Consider the following 16,208-nt stretch of genomic DNA (forward strand, 5'->3'; position numbering starts at 1 on the left):
CGCCTTGAGGAAGTCGTCCCAGTGCTGAGCAATAGGGAACTTACGTAGTCCCGCCGTTTCCTCGCGGAGAAGTACCGTGCCTTTTGCTCGCGCCCAGTTGGTAAATGAGGCGTGCCAGTGTCGCGCGTGAGGGGGGGTAGCCGCCTTCCAATGCTTGGTAAGCAGACGTTTGGCCGTTATAAGCCCCATGTCCCAGAACCGCGTCCGCACTTTGTCAAGTTTAGTACGCTTGTATAGCCCTAAGATGCATGCTTCCCACGTGTGCGGTACCTGTTCACCAGTGCTGCGTGTGAGTAGCGTCACCACCTCAGTCCAGTACGTGTGTACGTCGGGACAGTGCCAAATCATGTGCAGGAGGTCTGCTCCGTTCAGGGAGCAGCGCGGACAGGCGGCATCCGTGGTTGCGAAGTACCTGTTTATCTTGTCGGGCGTCAGATAAGCTCGGTGCAAGATGTAGAATTGTATTATTCTAAAACGGGGGTTACGCGGGATGTATGTCGGCCCGGCTAAAATCATCGCCCATTCTTTATCAGTCCATGCTCGCCCCCTATCCGTCGCCCATTTGTCGCGTAGTGGCAGTGTAGACAATTGCGAGTGCGTTAGTAGGGCCTGCGCTAATCAATGTATAATATGCAAGCCATTTCCCATGACGTGGAGATATTGCATAAAGGTGTGCATCGATGGTTCGTCAGTCATATCGCCCCAAGACTGTGTGAGTGTGCGTAGGAGGGACGCATGTAGTAGGAACTGGCCAGCTGGGATCTCCGTGCTGGCGGCCAGGTCCGCGACAGTGAGTAGTGTTCCATCAGCGTAGAGATCTCCCAAAGTGTCTACCCCCGCCTGTGTCCAGCTAGTTAATCGGGTCACTGTAAGTGTATCCACCGGCCCTGGAGTGCCCAGTATAGGTAGTGTCGGAGCGTAGGGTGTCGTCGCCCGGGTGAGCCGTAGGCAACGCAGGAAGCATCTGCGCGCCACCGCTAAGTGTAGTTGTAAGGGGCAAGGAGCCCGGGTTAACGGGTGGAACAGCGCGCAAATTTGTGCTTGCGACCAGGCAGCAGTGTCCGAAGCAGTATCGTCGAGGTGCTTGCCACTGAGCCACCCCGTCACCCACTGCATCTGAGCCGAGAGGTAGTATAGCTCCATGTTAGGGACTGCCAGGCCCCCTTGCTCAGTTGGCATGTAGAGCTTGGTCAGCGCTACTCGGGGCCGGCCCGTGTTCCAGATGAGACTGCGTATCAGAGTTTCCAGATCGTGGAATATTTTATTTGGGACGTATGTGGGCAGATTAGCAAAATAGTACAGCAATCGGGGCAGCACTATCATCTTAGTAAGTGCTATGCGGCTCGGGACATTTAGAGGTAAGGTGTTCCAGAACTTGATTAGTGCCCGAATCGAGGCGATGGCCCTCAGGAGGTTTCCCTCAAGAATATCCATCGGATTCCGATATATTCGGATCCCCAGGTAGCGGAACGTGGTGGGATACCACTGCAATCTACCTCCGCCCAGGCGCACATCGCATTCAGGCGTGTCTGGGCTAAAGGAAAAAGCCCCCGATTTGGACCAGTTGACTCTCAGTCCAGACATTTCTTCGAAGGTGCTGAAGATGTCGGTCAGATTATCAGGGACGTTTGTTATGTCTCTGACGTACAGCAGCAGGTCATCTGCATATAGCGACACTTCGTGGAGGCCATCTGTCAACGGGATCCCCCATTCAGGTCCCTGAGCCCTGAGGATTGTGGCCAGGGGTTCCATGGCCAAGGAGAACAATAGAGGCGACGGGGGGCAACCCTGTCTGGTTCCCCTTCGTACCCGAATAGTATCAGAGAGCAGCGCACCCGTGCGAACTCGGACTGTCTGTTTGTCGTACAGCAGGCCCACCATGGCTTCGTAGCCTCCTCCCAGTTGGTACTTTTCCATAACTGCTCCCAGGTAGGGCCACTCGACCGAGTCAAAGGCCTTCTCTAGGTCTAGTACCAGGCACCCCGCTCTGGGCCATTGATGGGTAGCGTATTCTTGTACACGGAAAAGGCGACGGATATTGTGGGAGGTGTGGCGTGTCGGAACAAAACCGTTTTGATCTCGGTGTACCAGTTGGGGCACATAGGGGGCCAGTCTTCGGGCTAATGCGGAGGCCAGTATCTTATAATCTGTATTTAGCAGCGCCAGGGGGCGGTAAGAACCCATTTGTGTGCAGTCCTTGTCTGGCTTTGGGATGGAGATCAGAGTTGCTTCGTTCAGCGACGCAGGTAACAGCGCATCTCCCGCCGCTGCGGCGTACACTTTCAAAAGTTGCGGAACGAGTAAATCCGCGCCAGCCTTATAAAATTCGGCCGGAAACCCGTCTGGGCCAGGGGATTTGCCGTTAGATAGGTGAAAAATGGCTTCGCGAACCTCATCAGGATCAAGCGACTCTCCTAGTTCGTCCTGTTGCGTGGTAGTCAAGTGTGGCATGAGCAGAGGGGAGAGGTAATCCGCTATGTCCGCGCGCTAGCGCAGCAGTCGGGAGCGATACAACGCATCGTAGTGGTGAGTGAATGCATCATGAATCTGTTGTTGCGTGTGTAATAGGCCCCTCCCTTCCGCATGTATCGCTACTACTGGGGATGAGCGGGATTCCTGAGAGATCAGCCAGGCCAGTAACTTGCCAGGTCTGTCACTTAAGTGATGTGTCCTCGCCGAGTGTGCTGCGTAGTTAATGTCCCGGAGTCGCTCAAGTAAGCTCGCGTGTGCTACCTGCAATGAGTCAGCGCTACCGTCAACAGCCTCCCCCTCCCTGTCCAGTAGGTCAGATTCTATCCGGGTCAGTTCGCTCTCTAGTTGTCGTCCTATGTGCCCCTGCGTCCTCAGGCAGTGACCACGAACCACCACCTTGAAGGCGTCCCATTCCACCTGGGGGGGGAAGCCGTGCCTGCGTTGTCCTCAAAGCACTGGGAGGTGTGTGTAAGGAGGGATTCGCGGAAAGCTGCATCAAGTAGGAGCGCTGGTTGTAGTCGCCAGGTGGGAATGGGGGGGCGCGGGCGGTCCCAAGCCATGGTTAAAAAGTGTGGGTTATGGTCTGAGTGTGTGCGACCCATGTATAGTGTGTCGGTCACCAGGGGCAGGAGTGCAGTAGACGCCATAAATCTGTCTAGGCGGACATGTAAGTCGTGGGCGCCTGAGTGGTATGAGTAGACCCGTGTCCCCGGATTACGCGATCTCCAAACGTCATGGAGATCCCATCGGCCAGCCCACTCCAGCAGTGCCTTCGTGGCGCTACGCGTCGGAGTGCCTATGGGGGGCGGGAATGAGCGGTCTGTCGTAACGTCTAATGTGCAGTTGTAATCTCCCCCCAGTAGCCACGGAATCGCGTGCCAGGCCGCCATCGTTGCGGAGAGGCGCACCAGGAAATCTCCCTGATCAGTATTCGGGGCATACAGCGACGCCAGTACTATCTGTTGGCCATCCAGTCTTCCCTGTACCACAACAAACCTACCCTCCTGATCCAGTGTAGTGTCTGTGACTGTCCAGGGGATCCCAGGGCGAACCCATATCAATGGCCACGTGCATATGAGGAGTAAGTGGTAGCATATAGTTGTCCGCGCCACTTGCGATGTAGTGCTAGCACCTCTGTCTTATTCAAGTGTGTTTCCTGAAGGAGCGCAATGCCTATCTTGTGTCTTTTTAGGTAGGAGTAGATCTGGTAACGCCTAGCTGGTGTGTGCATTCCCCTGATGTTCCAGGTGCATATCCGTATCTCAGCCATAGCGCTTTAATGTATAAGCTCCACCAGCTCCCCCGCCCGTGTGACTCCCAGGCACTACCACCCGCCAGGTCCAAAGCCCCGTCCCCAGTATTAGTCCGCTCCAGAGTCTCCGTATGGAGTGTGACGATCTCCAGTGGTGTAATAGGGTAGGGAAAGGGGGGGGGGAACATAAAGCCTCAACATGGCAACATAACCTAAAATGCCAAAAGGTCGGCTGCACAACATGTCGCCGTCCAAACTCTCAAGTGAGCTCGTAAACTATACAGTTCAAGGGGTTATCTTGTGGCGTATTGTATAACAAATGCAAATGTAATTCAGTTTAATGGGAGCGTATCTGCCCTCCCGGATAGAGTTAGGAGGCCATCGCTGCCTGGCTGGTGCCCAAACTTTGTCTCTCAGGGTGAAGCCGGCAGCGCTCTCAAACGGTAGGTGGCGGGGGCCACGCCTCCAGGAGGAGATCCCTGTCCCCAGAAGGTGCGGGGAGTGCCAGCAGTCGCGCTTAGCGTCACAGAAAAGGCGACCCTTACGCAGCAGTGTACAGTGTGATCGTTCATGTGTGGTGGTCACAGTACCTGGGTGAAGTTCGGGGTCTCAAGGAGAGCGGGGTCCAGCTGCTCGCAGTCGTGCAGGCCTGTGTCCGCGAAGGGGGTCCGCAGTGTGTTCATGCAGTCCTGGTCGTTCCAGCGCGCATTTGCGAGAAATCGCTCGGGCCAGGTCAACCAAACAGGTCGGCAGTTTGTGGGGTGACATCCGGCAGGTCGTCCGTACGTTGGGAGTCTGGTAATCCATAGATTGCTTCATCATCGCTCTGGAGGGGCGTCGGGCTAGCGCCCGGGGCAGGGGATGGAGCCGGGGAGTTGCTGATTTCCGCCACGCTGCAGAGAGCATCCTGCTGGCCTTGTATCTTCTCGAGTGCAGATGGAGAGTGTGCCGGTGCCTCTCGAGCTCCGGGAGGGGTGGGAGCCCTGCGTCGGCGGCGTCTCCGAGCCCCTCGTGTGCGTTCCATGGTGGCAGTCCCGTGCGCCCATCTGGGCACCTCAGGCATGTTCTCATCCAGCCAGGCCTCAACTTCATCAGAGTTCATAAAGAAGTGCGTTCTGTCTTTCGCCACTACCCGTAGTTTGGCAGGGAAGAGCAGCGAGTATTGAAGTCCAGCCTGTCGCAGCCTTCTTTTCACCTCCAAGAAAGAGTGCCTCTGCCTTTGTACCTGCACTGTATAGTCCGGAAAGGACATCACCGTTGTGTTTTCAATTCGGATTTCTCCCAGCTTCCTGGCTTCCCTCAATATCGCATCGCGGTCTCTGTAGTTCAGGACTCGGAGGATGATAGGTCTGGGGTTCGAGCCAGTTGAGAGGGGTTTCGTGGGCACTCGGTGAGCACGTTCCACCACGAAGTGAGGCGATAACGTGTCCTCTGGCAGTAGGTTTCGTAGCCAGTCCTCTACTCTCTGCGTGGGGTCTTTTCCCTCCCATTTCTCCGGGATGCCCACCAGCCGAATGTTGTTTCGTCTTGCCCGCCCTTCTGCATCCTCCGCGCGTTCCTCCAAGAATTCCACCCGGTTAAGGAGATCTTGTATGTGTCTGTCAGACTGGGCCACTGTCGGTTCCATCGCTGCCACTGCTCCCTCCAGCGTCGTGGTGCGTTCCTGCAGTTTCTTGTGGTCAGCTCTGAGGTGTGTCAGGTCTATTGCCACACTGTCTATCCTCGTTTCTAAGGAGGTGCGCGTCTGTTGGAGGGACTCCTCCATTCGTTCCATGGCAGCCAGTACCGAATCCAGTTTCGACGCCACGTGGTCGGCGTCCATTTTGGATGAGGCCTTCGGCGTTTTCCCCTTCACCGATGTGCTCCCCGTCCCGGTACGTGTCATAACCCCTCCAGACATGTGGTTGGTGGTACGGTCAGGTAGTGTCAGGGGTGCAGGTCGCGACCGTCCGGTGAAGCGCCAGGGGGCAGGTGAGCTGTTGGGTAGCGGCCGTGTTGTGCCCGGTAGTTCAGGCGCACGAGTCTCTATCTATAGCTTCGGGCCTGTAGCGCAGTAGGTGAGGGCTAAGGTGTGCACCAGGGTGTCTCAGGGGTGGTAGAAGGGGAGAAGTAGCTTCCCACCCGATCGCTCAGCAGACACCTGCGTGGTCAGCAGTCAGCAAGTGCCCTCATCGCCGCAGACGTGGCTATGAATGAGTGTGGGTCCCGTGCTCACTCCAGCGCCTCCGGTGTCCGCCCAGTAGTCTAGTGTGGCGGGCCCGTTAACTCCGTTCCCGAGGGTATGTCCTGGTACAGCTCGTGTCTCGCCTGGGCCGCCTCTGCAGGTATGGTGCCTCGCAGGGCAGGGGCGTCTGAGGCATGCAGGGGTGTTGCCGACAGTCATAGATGTCTGTGCCCCGTTAGTGCCCCCCGTAGCCCTCAGTGCATGTGCGATCCCAGCGCAGCAGCTTACTGTGTCTCGTGGTCGCGTTGGTTCCCGGGGCCTCCGACCGATAATGGCGGCGGGGAGCAGCTGGACAGTCAGGAAGCGGGTGAGGGAAGGAGGCTCCGTCTGCTTCTCGGCGTCGCTGCACCAGTCACGCACCTCGGCATCGGCTGCATTCAGGGTCGGGCTCTCGCATCTGCACCTCCGCGTCCTCGCGGGTCCCCTCTAGCCAGTCGCGGTCCGTTGCAGACCTCGGCCGTCTGCAGCCCGTCGTCTCGCCGTCCAAGGCCCTCCGGGTGCCTGGTGCAGGAAAGCTCCGGTCTCAGCAAGGCCAGGGTCGATGTGTCCCGCTCCAATCGTATCCCCCAGGCACCGACCGTCCTCGGCAGGGCGCAGTGTGTGGTCCGGTAGGCCTCAGAGAGCCGCGGCCTCGCGTGCTCGCGTCGCCCAGCAGGGCCACATGCAGGCCGGGTGAATCAGTGCCGGCCTCTGTGCGGTGCTCCGCAGCTAATCTTCACAAAAATTGGCCTGTGCGCGGGTAAGGATTGCGGGCAGCTCCGCCAGCAGTCTCAGGCCAAACAGGATGATTTGGGCCGGAGAAATGTCCCGGGGTAGGGGAGCTCAGGCGAGAGCTCTACCCGGGCACGTCTATCGCCATTGCGTGCTTAGCCACGCCCCCCTCCTGCCACCATTGCATTCATGCTATTTGACTCCTGGTGAAGGCAGTAGCCTTCCACCACTGAGGATAGAGCTTTGGATGGCCCTCTTGGTCCAACAAGACCACAGTCAGTGAGACAGACCTATGTCATGGAGCATGCGCTTGATTCATGTTTGCCTATGACATTAACAAATAGCATTAGGGATCCAGACAACAGTACAGTTGGGCACTCCGGGCAGTGATACAAGCCCTTTCACACGAGAGCACTTTTCTGTGCCAACAGTGCCTGATCCACCATGGATAACATCACTGTATGCATTTGAGATTCCAACAGACACTTTCATTGTTTCCCTAATTGCATGGTCTGTGTTGGGACAAAGTGACTCCTATACTGGGATCCTGCATCACAAGGCCCATGAACCACTGGGTATGCCACCATTCTTACCCATCTCTCTGTGGATCAAGGTGTCATGACTGCACACTCCTTTAAAGAATGCAGTTTGTCTTTCCTAAGTTAAACGCAGGTTCACTGGAAATATGCGGCAGGGGAGGGCCAAATTGTGCGAAAGGGTTGACTAAAATCTGCAACAAGAAAGTCCAAATTATTCTGTCTAATGCGGAATATATGTGATCGTATAACTGCATAATTTTGTACGTTTTTTGACATGTTGGCACTATCTGGGCAAAGGTTTCACCTTATTAGTACTAGTTTAACATTGAAATACAGTAATAAGCTACTGAATTGATGATCAGGCAACCTTTGCATAGGGAATTCCACTGTGCAGCAATATGGGTAGCTGCAATTTTAGTAACTTTTGATCCATGTGAGCTAGAAACTGCAGATTATGCAACAGATGATCGTGGAAGTGGTAAATGGAGCAAATCCACAAGTATGCAAAAAAAGCCACATAATTCCAGTGGTTCTGGGTATGCCTGACTAAGACATAACTGTGTACACCGCACAGAGGTGACCGACAGCAGTGGGTACAATTGGCAAGATGAGACCTCCAGAATTGGACATAGCAATCCATATGACGGTTTCAGAACTGGCTATAATACCACAGACGTCTCTTCCTTTTGGTATGCTCATGTGGCAATTAGCAAAATAATATTTTAGGTTAACCTATATTTCTTCACACTCTGAATAAATCAGACAACCACTGACCCTGCATAACTCTAAATGTATTTAATTTTCGTTATTTTTATATCTATTTATCACGTTTTAATATACCATGCAAAGTACCTTATCACATAATACTATCAGATTCATCATATGGAGGCCATTATTACATAGTAGTTCCAAATTTATCATATCTAACAACAATCCAGAATTTGGAATATTTTTATCATTCCAAACCCTGCTTCCATCATACACTTCCCATACGTATGCATTCACACTCAAACAAACTCATGCTTTTTTGGTCGGTTTGTCGACCATATACTTTGTGTACGCGGTAAAGGCCTGGATTACCTCACTTGGACTCAAATCCTCTTGCAGGATCTGATTAATCTCCATTTGGTTGTGTATAAATAGGTCAGTGTGGAAGGCATCCTTGGCAATCTGTCCCCATCTAATGTGTAGTCCTTTATTTTTTATTATATTCTATTTGATGTTGGGGAATTTTCTGAACATCCTTGGATAAAAGTAATTTTATATTCAACGTTAGCGGGTTATGATCACATATGTATGGAGTGATTTCTATAGCAGGGCGACCTTAAGATACCTATGTGCTTTGGTGGTGAGGGCTTTGTCCCAAAAGTTGATATAAAAAAGGTATGAATTAACATATTTTTGGTGGGATTCTGCAATATCATATTTTTCTTTTAGGACGAATGATAATCTACGTGTCAGATCAGCTAATTGGAGGTAGTTTAGGGTGCTATATTTCATCTGCCTTACAGTTTGGTATGCATTCGGTGGCAAGAAGGCATCCGAGTAAGGACGTGGCAGGAAAGATTTTGATCTAGGGATTTGAGTAATTTAAGTGAAATGGTATCCTTCTATAATAGGAAATGTTGATGATGAACTCTAATTTGTACCCTTTGCAGCAATAGGATGACTCAGACGTAGATGGTTATAGTTTCTGGCCCTAAAGCATTTAGTAGAAGGTGGAACTACAGAGTGACCATTAGTTTTTTTGTTAGAGCAACTTTGGTGATAAGCGAGTCTCTTCTACAGCATTAGTACATTGGTGAAGATACGTTAAGGATGGCAGTTGGATGGTGGCAAACCGTGTTGTCTTAGAGAAGCAAACCTCCGGAAAATAGTTACTGAGAAGATATAGGACAAACCTCCCATGGATCTTGTGATAGGTATATTAATTGCATCTGAGACTGCATTGCAGTAAGGTCCATAGTTGTGAAGTGTATGTCAGCTTATGTTTGTAAGTAAAAAAACAGGAAAAGATGAGATGCTTGCAACTAACATGCACCAACTTTAAATCTGAGGGAAAGTGATGGGAAGAGGAAAAGCAGGAGAATTAGGATGGTTGAGGAAAATAAAAGGGTAGACAACTGGGTTGTCAGTGGTGAGAAATAGGATGGGAAAAGAAAGAATTAGGCTAGAGCGAAGGAGGAAGGTGGCAGATTGAGGAAGAAGGATTGTAGGGGCCGTGAGTTTGCAACATGCGTCTACTTAAAAGTCTATTGTTTTTAATAGATTTAATGAATAAATATATTGTAGTTCATTTGGACAACTTTCACTGCGATCTGACTTGGAGTCATAATAGTATACAAGTCAGTGACTTGTCTCCACAGACCTCTTGGACATGGTGGAAGGACGGGGTGTTTGTGTGGGTTTGGAGAATTTGGCACCTTAAACTTCTTACTCCACACCAACACACCTCTTCCCCCGTTCGTACTTCCATGATCACTCAAAGGCCACTAGTACCAATGCCAGACAATGATCCTAACCTACTCTCAGTACCAGTTGCCAATTGTTAGACTTCTGACTGCAACAAGGGTGCAGTGAAACTGGCCCTCCCAGACTCTTAAACATTTTGGCTGGCCTTCTAATAGTAGGGAAGGGCATGAACAGAAGAAGTAATAGAAAAGGGGGATTGATCAAGTTAAAGTTGGTGCACTGCCTTCACAAGCTATAAATGACTAGAGTGACCTTGGAAATAATAAAAATTGACACTGGAGATGTGTACAAAATCCTCGCATGGTCACACTTAGCCCCAGCACCGCTCACCATCTGTAAATTAGGTGAGTCGGTTTGCAGCTGTCCTGGGCGTGAGGGCGGTTCTAGAAAGTCTCAGCTTTGAGAGCAGCATTCAGTAATTTATCCAGTGCTTGTTCTCGGGGGCGGGGGAGGGTGGTAATCGACAGACACAACTTGCTCACCTCTGCTGCCCCTAAAAACAGTGCCGCCCAGGGCAGACCACTCTTCCCCCCCCCCCCACTCCCAGCTACGCCACAGGAGTTATGTATATCTGTGAACTTCCAGATTTATGTATACCTGCTTACACCAAAGCTGGGTTGTGCATAAGTACTGAGTAGATTTATACACATGTTGGGAGCAGGCGAATTTTAGGTGATTAAAAGGTCGGTAGATCGACTTGCTTTTGTTACTTGCATTGTTGACATACTACTGAATTCTGGTATATTAACACAAACTTTCTTTTTAACTTCCTAGATGTAACGTAACCACAGCAGTAGAACGGAACTTGCAGAGAAGCTGGGCTGAAACTAAGGAAACCAGTTGAGGGATCTGCAGGTAATCTTTTTACAGAACTAGTGTACTCTTCAAACTGGAACTATGGTTGAAAGGCAACCTAAGTGGAATTGGGGTGCCTGTTTATATTGGTAAATCCAAGATAGTGCATGGACCGCCCTCCATTTCGATAACCTTGGGGAACGTGGCTAGGTCCTGCAAGTCCACGAGTCTTATCTCTGCAAGGACTGTCAGGAGTTTTGGAAATGCTGAGGGAAGCAGGCCCTGGGTCTCCAGTGCTGCTAAAGCAGGCGTCTCCAGCCTTTTCTATAATGAGAGCTATTTCTAATTGATGAAAAACAGTGCTGAGCAACTAATGACTGATTTTTGTTACAGTTGTGACCACATCAGAAATTGTGAAGTGTTGATGGAAAGAAAGATTTTATTATGATCAAAAAAATTTATTTGGTGAGGCACAAATGATAAATATTTGCAGAAGCCTGATTTCCACACATTATTACTTGTAGGCTATATAGTTGTATCAATAAAACTGCATATCAGTGGAACAGTTTGTGGCAATTTCAATGGAAATGTGCTGTCTGTAAAGGACTGTGCACCAACACATCATGCTTTAGTAATATATTTTATAAAAGCGAAAGTTTTCTAAAATGGATGCAGTCCTACTTGTCAAACCGAACGCAGAGGGTCACCTTAGGCACTTGTGACTCAAAGCGTAAGCTGCTGCGATGCGGGGTCCCGCAGTGATCTGCCCTTAGCCCCCTCTTGTTTAACGTTTATCTTGCCCCTCTTTTTTCCCTCATTGCCAACTGGGGAGTCACCGCAATATCTTATGCTGATGACACCCAGTTGGTTTTTCCCTACTCTGAGGTTACAGAGGCGGCATTTGCAAACTTTAAGGGGTGCCTTCAGGATGTGGCTTCCTGGATGAATACTAATAAGCTGAAACTGAATCCGGGAAAAACGGAAGTGATCTTCTTTGGTAAAGGCAGTCACCCTCCAGCTGAGCTCTGGTGGCCGACTGAGATGGGTACTCCACCTTCCCCCTCCCAGGGGGCAAAAAATCTGGGGGTCAAGTGGGATGAAAATCTCTCCTTTGTGCCCCAGATCCATCAGGTTACAGGTTGCTGCCTGAGCAAAATGAGGAATCTCCGCCCAGTCCTGAAACTTTTGCCTGAGTCTTGACGGAAAACCGTGATCCATGCTACCATCACTTCGAGATTGGATTATGCTAATGGCCTGTATAGCGGTCTCCCAAAATACTTGGTTCAAAGGCTGCAAACGGTGCAAAACGCGGCAGCCAGGCTACTTAAGCATATTCCTTTTAAGGAGCACATCTCCCCCCATCTTCGGGCCTTACACTGGCTCCCGATTGCCAGTAGAATACAATTTAAAACTCTTACTCTGGCCTATAGGTCCCTCTACGGCACCTGTCCTAATTATTTGAGAGCCCGTCTGCCTAGATATACACAGTCCCGCTGTCTTCGCTCAAATGATCAGGTGCTACTGAGTGTGCCACGAGTCAAAAGAGCTAGACTGGGCGGCCGGACCTTTTCAGCTAATGTGACCCGTCTCTGGAATTCCCTACCTCCTGAGCTGCGAAAGGCCCAATCAGAAACAAGTTTTAGGAGACAGCTTAAGTCGTGGCTGTTCTCGGTGCCTCTCTAGGCTGCAGACTCCCAGCTAACTTTCTTGTTAAGCCCTCACAGCGCCGGGACGCCTCCTAGTTGAGGCAGCTGTTCGCGCTTTATAAATACTAGTATTATTATTATTATATTCCTGCACCTGCCCTGATGACAGTGCTATTGCTGAACTAAGAGGCAAACCAGGTCGTGCACCCTTATGCTATCTAGATTTGTATCATACTTGGGGCAAAAGTTTAGTCTATTAAATCAAACAAAAGAGTTTTTGCCCAGCAGGAATGCTGAACTCTCATATTTGAAGGTGCTTTTATATATGATAATTGAAGAAAAGGGTGACTTAGTGAAATAAAATATTTGCCTATGATCACACAGTTTGAGACCCGTTTATGGGTCAAGCGCATTACAGTTAGGTTGATTCGATTATTGAAGTCATTTGACCTGCTGGTCTAGTAACTTTTTAATGTTTTTTCGAGGCTTGATGTCCCTATGGTGAAAACCCTGCTCACGGCTCTTGCTGTCCCATGAGGAAAACTAGAGTGCAGAATCATTTATTATGCTATCTTGTTTTTTTTGTCCTAGCTACAGAAATGGTTCAGCCACTATTTGTAATTTATGTTAAAAATCCAATTCAACAGTACAATTTGAGTTCTAATAAATATTTAGGAAAGTAACCTTTAAACAGCTATCTTCACAGCCAGAAGCTTCTGAAGGCTAATATGTATGAGCCTGCTTGCAGTTGACCCTGTGAATGTGTGACCTTAATGAGATATGAAAATTGATCCCAGTGTAGTACAGTAGCTTAAGGCTGGTGACAAGATTGGCTGTGTTTGGGGCATGGGATCTTATGAGCTCAGGAAGGGCAGCTAGTGAGGTTCCAGGAACGTCATTGATTTGAAAGGAGTAGAAGTGAGGCCAATCCATTCATAGTTTTGTGTAAGTGGAGGCCTGACGGGGAGAAACTCTTTGATCTCAAGACACATGCTGCTTGGCCTAGCTTTGTCCCAGTGGGAAGGGGAGCTGGTCCCAGCACTAGTTTGGTGTAGCTTATATCTTAGGATAAGTGGACTGATCATTTCCCTACACACACCCATGACTGGCACACAAGTTCCCTTCAGGGCAGAAGGTATGTGCCATTTTAGATTCCCCCTAGAAAAGTGCATTCCGAGCTACTTTGCAGTAAAGTAAACCGGGCGTGCTGCAAACATGGGCATGGTTGCCCGTGGGAACTTTTATATTATTGAATAGGGAATCCTCAAGATTCACGCCCTCCCCCTGGCTTTCGGCAACTGCACAAGAATAGAAGACCAGTGATGAGACCTGAAGTGCTGAACCTGCTCCCTTTTGTACGTAGAACAAATGCGTTGATTCCAAGAGTCAATTGGCTGACTTTTTAGGGGCTAAACTGACGCATCAAGTTGCAAGAGGCCATTTTCCTGAGGTGCCTTGCTGACCATTAGCAACTGGACTGGACCTTATTGGTGGCCATTGCTGGTGTGAGTCCTGGACCTTAAGTGCTTTCTGTGAGCCCCTGGGAGCCTTAGAATTGACTAAGAGGAGCTGACCCAGAAACTTCAAATATTGGAACTTACAAGACCTCTGGAGCATCAGCAGAAGCTTGGACCAAGCCCAAAGTGTCTGACTTTGATGCAGCTTTGTCAGATATTGCTTCAGAGTAGCCCCAGATATGAAGTTCCATAAAAAATATGATGCACAAAGGTAGAAATCTTAACTGGGCAAAAGTGCAAAAGGTATCCACCCCACCCCGAAGCAAAGACTTTGTCTGCTGTGAAATTTTAATTTGTCTGTCTCTGAGCTTTTTCCAACTTAGCTAACAACATTAGCAGTGCCTCATCTAGCAACTATCCATCTTTGAGAGGTCTTTGGCAGTGTAAGACGTGTCGTCATTAGGGTGGTCTTCCCGCAAACGTTTTGCCTGCTTACCTCCTCTTTTTGCTTATTCTTTTTGTTGGCTTTAGGACTCTGAGCACTTTACCACTGCTGACAAGTACTCAAGTGCATGTGTTTCTCCCCTAAACATGGTAACATTGTTGTATACACAATTGACATATTTAGTTTACTTGTAAGTCCCTTGTAAAGTTGTATACCATATACCCAGGCCCTGTAATCTAAATGCTACTAGTAGGCCTGCCGCACTGGTTGTGCCACCACACAAGTAGCTTTTCAATCCTGTCTCTGGCCTGCCATTGCAAGGTCTGTGTGTGGAGTTTACTGCCACTTCGATTTGACATTTAAAACCACTTATCAAGCCTTAAACACCCCTTTTATTACAAATAAATCACCACTAAGGTAGGCCCTAGGAAGTGCTCAGGGCCAGGACCTGTATAACTAAAAGGAAGGACATGTACTTTTAAGTTTTACATGTGCTGGTAGTGACAAACAGCTACATTTGTGTTTCACTACTGTAAGGCCAACTCCTCTCATAGGCTAGTATTTTTATTTGCTTAAAAACCTTCACGCTGTAATTCCTGATCAGGAAGGAGTAGTTGCATCATGTTTTAAATCTTTGGAATGGTAATGATAACTCCTGTTTAATGGCAATGTTGAATTGAACACTTCTATTTTAGAAATGCCACTTTTAGAAAGTGCAACACAAAAAGATGGTTGCCGGAATGTTGAACATTGTCAAACATTCACCCCCTTTGACAGATCTGGGTTTAATCCATCGTTATTGGCTTACTGAGTCACTGGCTTGAAGCTAGCCTGGCTGAAATGGGGTGATGCAGTGAAACTGGTCTCAAGATGCTTGTTTCCAGTCCAGGGAGGCTGGGTCTAAGCTGGGGTGGCATGGTGAGCAAAAGAACAATAGATTTAACCCAGATTTCTTGACTGCGAGTGAATGTTTGATTTGCTCTGCATTCCGTCCATCGTCTGTGTGTCTTTTACTTTTAGAAAGTGGGCTTTTTTCTGCTCTTACTGCTCTGTGTGCTTTGTAGCCTGCCTCCAATATATATGTGAAGTGCATGACAGCTACACTTTGTGCATTTTCTCTAGTCCGCCACAAACACAGGAAGGGTGGGTGTGAGAGAGAACACATCTTCCTGGGCAGGAAAAGAGAAGGGGGGCTGACACTTAACCTGAATAGGCAGTGCCTGTTTTCCACACAAGGGGCTGATTTCCCCCTACTGATAGTCTGGAGCCAAGGAAGGGCCTGGTTTGAAGTCAACCTTACTTCAAAGGCACAACAGGGTATGCGTACTGGGCCTCTGACCCTATCAAGACAGTACACCCCTGGACCTGTGAAGAATTCTGCCAGGAGTAAAGAGTACTGTACTACAAGGATTGGCACTCTGCTTGACTGCTGCTCTGAAAGAACTGCTTTTAAGTGCTGTGCTGCCCAGCTGCCTGGTGATCCCTGCCCCGCTGAGGACAAGGACTTGACCCATCTGACTTGAACCCAGAGGGACTCCAAGGGCTTGCTGGCTTGCCCCCTGTTCTGAAGTCTCAGGGTAATCAAGGATTTCCTTCAACCCTGCAACAGCACCTGGACTCTTCCATCTGTGAGTCCTGCCCTGCCAAGTGGTGCCAATCCAGTCCTGGGCCCTTGAAAAACGCTGATTGGAACCGTCGCGTTGCCCTTCGACGCTGGAGCTGATCGACAACATCACTTCTATTGACTGTGTGGCTCGATGAAGATGGACAGCGTGGCTCGATGACGACGCATTGCCTGCATCCTAAAGGGGTTCTTCAACAAAGCCTTCATCGCTTATGCGGATCGGAACTAATGCATTGAGTCTTTGACAAGCGTCAATGCTTGCTACATTCAAGGTACTTTTTCAGCGGGACATGTGCAAGTCTTGTAGCCGGCCAGCTCTCCATCGCAGTTGGCCTTAACTTTGAATTTACCACGGTCCAGCGCAACCTCAAATAACCCCTAAGCACTATTTGCTTCTAGGCACTACTTTTTGATTTATTTTGTAAAGATTCATAACTCTAGTTCTACTTATTGGATTTTTGTAGTTTTAGTCTTGTTTTACTCCTAGAAATATAATCTATTTTTCTAAACCTGTGTGTAGTATTTTTGTGGTGTTTCCATTGTGTCACTGTGTGTGTATTGCATGAATACT

At 49.4% G+C, this 16,208-nt stretch overlaps 1 protein-coding gene across 1 annotated transcript in view; it reads left to right on the forward strand.

Moving 5' to 3' along the window:
- Positions 1-16,208, forward strand: part of THADA (THADA armadillo repeat containing) — a 1,377,633-nt gene that overhangs the window by 15,375 nt on the left and 1,346,050 nt on the right. The window contains exon 2 of the mRNA XM_078649688.1: positions 10,445-10,525. The gene's annotated coding sequence lies outside the window, so the exon portion shown is untranslated. The remainder of the gene's footprint in view (positions 1-10,444; positions 10,526-16,208) is intronic.

The sequence above is a fragment of the Lissotriton helveticus genome, chromosome 6, assembly GCF_964261635.1.
Source record: "Lissotriton helveticus chromosome 6, aLisHel1.1, whole genome shotgun sequence".
Lineage (NCBI taxonomy): Eukaryota > Metazoa > Chordata > Amphibia > Caudata > Salamandridae > Lissotriton > Lissotriton helveticus.